This window comes from Scaptodrosophila lebanonensis, unplaced genomic scaffold (genome assembly GCF_003285725.1).
Source record: "Scaptodrosophila lebanonensis strain 11010-0011.00,11010-0021.00 unplaced genomic scaffold, SlebRS2 tig00000061-arrow-pilon, whole genome shotgun sequence".
Classification (NCBI taxonomy): Eukaryota; Metazoa; Arthropoda; class Insecta; order Diptera; family Drosophilidae; genus Scaptodrosophila; species Scaptodrosophila lebanonensis.
In genome coordinates this window covers 9525062-9533728 of record NW_022060554.1, presented here as the reverse complement: position 1 = coordinate 9533728, position 8667 = coordinate 9525062, and positions in this window count along the sequence as shown.

Genomic DNA, 8667 nt, shown 5'->3' with positions numbered 1-8667 from the left:
TACAGCCGTTTCAATATCAATCAGAAACTGTCGACCAATTTGTCCTTCTGGCCCATTTAAGCCATTTCATAAGCTTCTATCTGTCACTCTAGTTTGCACAGAAGGCATCTGCGTGTCCTCTTGTCCAACTATTCGATGGCCAGTACCATGATGAAATGTGTTAAAAATCCATACAAGAAAAATTTCACGTATTAAAATAACATGAAGCATGTATCTGCAAGTGATGATTGAAAAGGCCCTTTTTTATTGCATATATTTTTTATTCAACTAAAATTAGCTTTAACTTATTTTGATTTAATTTTTTTAATTTTACCACTAGTGGCAACAAACACAAGAGCAGGAATATAAATAGCGAGGTTGTTTGCGCATAACTGAATAAGATTATGGTAATAGTTTAGCAGGAAAAACGGAGGTCTACTTAAATTGAATACAAATTTATAAACTAATTTTATAAAACGGTTGTAACTGGTCAGTCAGTTTCTAAGGGTTAAAATACTGAAGATCTTGGAAGCTGTTCAAAAAGGAGCTTGAAATGTTTTGCAAGGAATGAAAGAGGTGGCTGAACATTGTCAGTATTAGCGAAGCACAAGGGAAAATATTAAAAATATTGTGCATAAAATACGCAAAGGCCACATATGTATGTATATATAAATAAGAGAAAGTAGAGTAAAAGGAATGATGCTCTGCTAAAATACTGTATTTACTGTATTATATTCAGAAACAGAATATTTGCTGAAATCTATAAGCATACTTAGTTGTGCATTTCATTTAAGATATGCCTGCTGGCCTACAAAGTCAAGCTCTTAGGGTCACGTCGGCACTTTCCCCTACATGTTTATGATTGGATGGATATACACATACATAAGAAACTTTATGCTTAACCCCATCCTCATCGGTATCCTTACTATATGTTCTCCATATGCATGGTGTGACCGTATCACATTGTCTCCTAATGAAGTTAAGGCTAATAAAATGTCTGGCTTGCTCGCACACGGACGAGGCCACTGATGACAATTGGAACGACAACGACTATGCCAACGGCTTTGACTGGGCCCGAAACGAGCTGGCTGGTGGTGATGCCGTGTATCTCTGCAGCTATCGCCAATGCCAAGCATTGTCGCATACTACATTATCGTATACGAGTAGTATGTTACGTCAGTGCAGAATTTTGAGGAAATTTAATAATAATAAAAACAAAAGCACGAAACGAGCCAACGCGGCATGACAAATGTGCGATAGCGTTAAATAATTTTTACGATGCGTTCGCAATAAAAGTGGGTCGAGCTGTTGGGTCAAGGGGGGAGTTGAGGCAGAGTGGGGGTGACCATATCAACATACAATACACACTCACTCACTCACTCACTCACTCACTCTGGAAGATGTTTTCACATTTCCATACATCACGAAATGCTGCTGTTCTTCGTCTCCCGCCTTCCGTCCGCCTCCCTTCTCGCTCGCACTTCGGCTAATCAGTGGCACGTGTTTTTGCAACAAAGTGACAATTTCCTCTCTGCTCTTCACTTTGCCTCTGCGCTTCGCCTTGATTTTCTATACTTTGCTTTCGCTTTGACTCTTTGGCTCCAGCTCCATTGTTGTCTTGACGTCGACTTCGCGTTGTTGGTATTATTGCTGTTTGCTTTGCCGTATTTTTGTTTATTTAGGCATTTCACTTCTCGCCCCTCGCATTTGTCGTTGTCGTTGTCGATGTCGCTGTCTCTGTTTCTGCGTCTGCTTTTGCCTCTTGTTGTTGCTTTCGCCTCATTTCTCTTATTGTCAATTTGTTGTTCTGCTTTAATTTGCGTATTTAGCACAGAATGCAGGTATGTATTGCGGAAATACCTGCAAGCCGTGCGTGCCAATCGCTCAGCCCCAGCACCTCTCCCTTGCCAACCCAAATGCAACACGAAACTACTGATCGTGAGTATGAGTGCCACTAGCATGTACATACATACATACATATTGATATACAAACATACATACATATTTACATATTTATTGACTTTCAATTTTGCGCATTTTGAAAATATCACACGCGAATCGAGCAGGCGATCGACTCGAAACTAATAGTAATAATAATATTGCACAAATTCTTGCAATTCAACAAAATAGTACAACGTGACAACCTGCTACAGAATTTATTCTCACTGAATCCCAATACAGGGCAGGGCATTATCAAACGCATATTACACGTAAATCGGGTGCCTGGTAAGGGGTACCTGTTATTTTCGTAGTTGGAAACATGGCATCTGAAATTTAGGATGATACTTTGCCCGTACGAAAAATATCTAACTGAATTGGTTTATCAGAAAGTGGTATATAAAACATACCATAAGAAACATCCGCAAAATTTGTGGCCTCTTTCAATAATCGGCTATAAGTTATTCTACAAAAACAAATAATTTACATATATACGGGTAATAATTATTTTAAATTTATCAAATGGCCTGGTTTAGTAATCGAAAGCATAATAGTTCACTGAGCTGTGCCAGCAATTTTTTGATATAAAATAATTCCGTTTAATTTACTATATGTTATTATTGTTATTATTGTACACATAGATCTAATTTTAGAACAATAGGTAAGGCACATGGGAATTTTGCGCGCTAGTTTTCTGTTGGTAGCGTTGTCTCCTAACTTAACGACCCCCATACATCTTTTTCACTTATCTTGCCGCTGCTTTAGTAAAAATGGAAACACTTTGTGCAACGCTAGCTGATACTGATAAAATTCCTTTATTATCAAGTACATACAAAACTATTTCTGTCGATTCTCTGAGCTATTTGTGTACCGACAAAACCACCATCACGCCGCACTGCTGACGTCAGTCGAGGCTCCTGGTACAGGTGTTGTCCAAAGACCTACGCTTTGCAAAATCAAATACAGAGCTCAAGTCTCGATAAGTTTGCGTCCGACCGCGTATTGTCAACGCCCGAGAGGAAGTGGCCAACTTTAAAGCAATTAAGCACAAATAATACACAAATCCCAGACTTTCAAGTGGTCGAACGGACGCCGATGAATGAAAGCCGCGGCTAAAAGCAAATGCCAAAACCAAAATAAAAGACCAAAATCCCAATACGTCGGCTGACGGATCGTGCAAATTTTGTCAATATTTGCTTGGGGTCAATAGAATATTTATTTGCGGCACGTGGCCGTTAAAATGAGCAACAACATCAGCAACAACAACGCAAGCGAGCTAAAACTGAACAATAAATAAACGCAAAATGAAGGCGAAAGAGTTGCAAAGCCAACATCTACAACAACACAAAACGCTGAAAACAAATGGCTAACTATTAACGCGTTTGTTTACATGCTACAAGAACAACTAAAACAACCTCGGCAGCAACAACAGCAACATCTTCTTGTACAACGACATTAAAACGACTGTCATAAATCTGAAAAATAAAAACAAGCCAGCAAAAAACAAAAGGGAAAGGTGAAACACTGCAAAGAGGCGGGACTGGGGCGCATGCCGTAAATCTGTCGAAATGACAAACTTAACAGAAAGTGCGGCAAAATTTTAATTATACATAAGTATGAACGTTTGTTGGAGAAACTGCAAATAAAAATTGCGCATACGACGTGTTGTTCCGCACTAATTCATTGCTCACCATATGGGACTGCTACAAGGAATTTTTAAGAAACATATGGCTGTTATTGCATTTATGGAATTCAATTCACACAAATTCAAAAGCAATCAACGAAGTTGTTTTACCCGGTGTCTTAAAGATGAAAGGGTATAATATTTGAGTGTCTGTGAGTCCGCCTGTTTGAAGCTCTCGTAAAGTATGACAACTATAATAATCTATTGGTACCCAGGGTCTCATAACTCTATTTGTGCCTAACAGTGCTGAGTGGAGCCAAAGGAGTAGCAACAACTTTTTGATTTAATTGTAATATTTAATGCCTTTCACGTAATGTTATTGATATTAGTTATTAGTTCACTGAATTTGTAAAATTCTGCTGATTTGTATAAAGATCTTTCCCCGAGCCTATATTCAACTTACCATTAATTATAACAGTAACGGAATATTTGCAGGTCAGTTGCGCACAATATTTGAGTCTTAGGAACATATTTTTTGTTTTACCAACTATGTATAATGAATTATTTTTGTGCTTTATTGTACAATATTTGTACATATCTTCCGTCAAGCTATTAGCAAAAACATTGCAAAAAGTACTGCCAAGACTAAAAATAGAGCGAAATAAGAAGCAGGGCAAATAACAGAAGATAATTATAATTACTAATTGTACAGGATTCCATTGAATTTATTACATTTTGAAGCACTTTTAGATCAATATCGACCAATACTACATACTACAAAAACATCTGTAACATCCTTGAAGCTGTTTAACTGCCTTCCAATGGCATAAGCCCTTTTTGACAGAGCATATTTTAAAATAAATAAAATGTTACTATTCAATTATTTTTTTTTTTAATTGCACAAAATACAAGCCTTTTCCAAGAGTTTGTTTATGAAATATGACCTCAAATAGTTTTAAGATCTGAATAAATAAGTTAAATAAGAAAGGAATAAATTCATGCTTTTCTTTTTATTAGAAAACTTAAGGATATGTTGTGTGCAAATTACTAGTTACATATCTGACAATAAAAGACAGATCCGAACATTATTTGGCTGGCTCCTTCTGTTCATTCTACTTATAATTATTCGGTGGCCAGCCAAAACGTTGATTGCGTAAATACTTCGGGTTCAATAGCTTACAGGCCGACCCCAATTTAGCGTCGCCTTCTAAACCGGTTGCGATCATACTACGCCACTGATTTATAGTAATTGCAAAAATGAAAGATCGCAAAATTTGCACAATTGCTGATCTCGCTAACTTGAAGCTAGCAAGCGAGCGCACTACCGATCCAGTGCAATTCCAGACGGACGGAATGGGACGGACGGGACGGACAAAACAAAAGCAGAGTTGTCAGCAAATAAATCAGCCAACCTGCACACGCGCCACACTTCTGTAAACAGAATTCGATATGCCTGGCAGGCCGTCGGCCCAGAGACATTGTAGCATGGAATTCGCGTAAACAAGATCGCAAGAGACGAGCCGGCGAGTAGACAAGGCAGACGGGACGGGATGGGACGGGACGGGACGGGTCGAATAGCGCTCATACGAGTACACGCGCGCGCTCCCAATGAACTGTGCAATGCTGGAGGGGTGGTGGATGCGGGAGGGAGGGGGCTATTAAGAAACTGGCGCAGCCTACACGCCGCAAAACTAAAATTAAAGCGAAAACAAGTACACGAGTGAGAGACGCATTGCGAAACATTGAAAATTTCCCTATTCGAGTAGAGATGATCAGACGCTGACGAGCCGCAACCCTCTGATCATCTCCTTGGCTTATTCAATGCTTGGACATTGGCCATTGACGTGTTGCATATGGCGCGGAAAAGGCTGCGCGTGCGGCACAAAAAAAGTGGAGCAAATAGATGATGATGTGCTGCCACAGCGGGGGCCATGGTCATTGCGTGTGCGAGGGGGTGAGTGGCTGAGGGGGGAGGCGGCGTAATTGTTCACATTCGACATGTTCGGCGTGGGCGTGTAATTGCTGCTGCGTGTGCATCTATTTATTTGCCAATGTGTGTTTACATTCCCAGCAGCAATATTAGAGCAAAACCAGAAAGCACACGCACACCCTCGCAAATACACCGACGCCTCGGAAAGCTGATACCTATTTATGTATGTATGCTCTACTATAAGTATAAGTATATCGCCTGCATTCACAAGTGGTCGCATTTTTGGCAGCGGAACTTTCTACTGATCAGCGTCATTGCCTGCGTTTGTGTGGGCATATGAACGAAATCTGATATGGGAACAGAGAGCGCGACGGCGGCGTTTAACATGACGTATGAGTAATATTTTGAATGCCTTGAAATTCCGTCCAGGACGTTCATACACATAGGCACATTGTTCGTATGAGTGATTTTTTAAATATTTGTTTCATTCTTCTTTGTGTTTTTCACAATATGAATGTACATTTAGGTAGTTCGCTATTGGTTTCGTTTTTGATGTCTGCCCACGTGTTGGACATCGAATACATTACGTATTGGGTTATGCAAGCAAATGGGGTCATTGAAAGAAACAGCATCGCTAGCGCAGTGCTGACTGGGAAATTGAAAAAATCACAATTTCAACTCTTTAGTAGTAGGTGTATTTTTCTTATTCAACGTCATTATCTTAAAATAAATACATAAATAAAGCACTTTATATATCGAGGCGAAATTTTACCATTAATATATTTCTTAACTAGGTAGCTGTTGAGTTGATGACTTTATAAATGACTGATACCGAGCTCTAAGAAAGAACGGACATATGTTTATTATTGTTCCTTTTGCTCTTTACCACGTTCTTACTTACTTACTTATTGCCTTTTCCGAAAAAGTATACCAGAATTAAGACGCAAAACAGGCAGTTATGCAGTTTTTTATTTCTTTGAAAATTACCATCCAAAAAGTGATTGGCTCTTAAATTAATTTTTTTTTTCATACCCTGTACCCAAAGGCTAAAAGGGTATACTAGTTGTGTGCGAATGTATGTAACACAGAGAAGGAGGCATCGCATACCTCACAAAGTATATATACATATTGAATTTTATTATTTAATAAATTTAATTTTTTTAATAAATTAATATTTAAAATATTTTTTTTGTGGGAGTGGATAAAGGTTATTTAAGAGGTGAGCCCACTTGACTTTAGCATTCCTTTCTTGGTTAAACGTAGTAAATATTTAACCGAAACTTTTCAATTGATGAACAAAGTTCATGATGGTGGTTTTTTTTTATGTCGCGAGTGGCAATCCGAACTTACCGCTTACTGAAGATGCAGTCGAAAAAGTCAACAAGCATCAGTAAAAAACTTCATTAAAATTAATATAATTAGAATTGAATATCTCCAAAACATCAATTTATTACAATTATCAATCGATTATTTTCGGAAAAAATTCATTTCAACATGCTTTTAGGCTGTGTGGAGTCCGAAGCGGACTATTTTGAATAAAGTACATTTTTCTTTTTCAAAAATATTGTTTGTTTGTTCTTAATTCTAAAATGTCCTGTTTATTTTGGAAACTTCCCAGTATAAGTATGTATTTGTCAAAAGTACATTCATGAATAGACGAGACGAATCGAGATAACCATGTCTGGCTGTTGTATAATTGTGTCATTAGAGGCACTAGCACTAGAATTTGGCATTCGAATGATAAGGCTTCAGAAATCACAAATACTATACGCAATGAATAATATTCCCTTGAACTGGGTCATCAGCTTGTTTTTCCTCAAATTTTGGCAATCCCAAAATAGCTTGCCCCACTACTGCAATTACTGTTCTATATTTACGAACTGCAGCATTCGTACACTCGTCTCATTTCACAGAAATCTCGTAAAATTTCATTCAAAAATAATGTCGGAAAGGCAATTAAAGTCGCACACGAAACTCATTCGTAAACAACAGAAAAAGTTGTTATGTAAAAACGACAAAAATGAAAACCGAAAATCATTTCCATTGCGTCAAATGCTTTGAATGGCGTTCACGTGCGATGCGATCAGTTGATCGCTAAATGTGCCACCCACTAAACGATCCAATGAGTTGGGTAAATATTTTCGAGTCTCGGTGCGACGGCGATGTCTTTGACGATGATTGATGTGTGCGCCAAAAACTTAATCACAGCTAGCTGAAATATCCGCCCACAAAATACACCCACAAACACACCCACACACAATCTCCTTCAAAAGCGCATTGTATTCCAAATGTGTAGTTGAGAATTTTGTGCAACATATAGTTTTATTTATATTTCACACTTTTTTTTCGCACATGGCACGACTTTTGTGCACAACACAACACACATCCAAATCTATTTTTTAAAGGCTATAAACATCGTCTCTATGCTCTCTACAAGGTCAGCACGCACAGCTGATAAACTTCAGCGGAATTGCCAAATTAGCCAACTGTACAAGTGGCTGATGACTCGGCGCCAATCGAGTGGAATCAGTAGCCGGCTGCGTGTAAATCCCCTTAGCACTAAATGTACTGTGGAATAGGAAACGATATCATTCTTTAAACGCCAATATTGCAATATAATGCATTTCATTGTTTGATGTCCAAATTCACATTTCAAAGTACACTGTCCAATAATAGTTCTCAGAATGAGTAAATCTACACATATCGTATCAGGTTATCAGAATTATCATACTTGTATATGTATTGAGCTTGTACAATAAACTACTTGTAGTGTTTATGATGTTTATGATTTTTAATGTTTGCAAAACAGGTCTACACACCAGGCTTGGTGTCCCTAATTGTTATGGCTCAGATGTTCTTGGTAATTTCTTTAATGGACAGACAGGCAAACAGACCAAGTATGTATATGGACAGAAGGACATGAATTTGATGATTCGTTTCGTCATGCTGCAATTTTTGAGTAGACGATATAAAAAGAAAATGAATGCATTTATTTTCAAGACACGTACTGCAGTATAGTATATGTATGAGAACGAAATTGTTATCTATTTTTTTGGCACCATTCTTCCACTGACCAATACTTGTGAAGTTTTCCCATAACCCCCGATCAGAATCAAAAACAGGAACAGTGTCGATGAAAAAATTCTCTTCTTAACGCACTCATAAACCTAAAGATATACTTGTACATACATATATG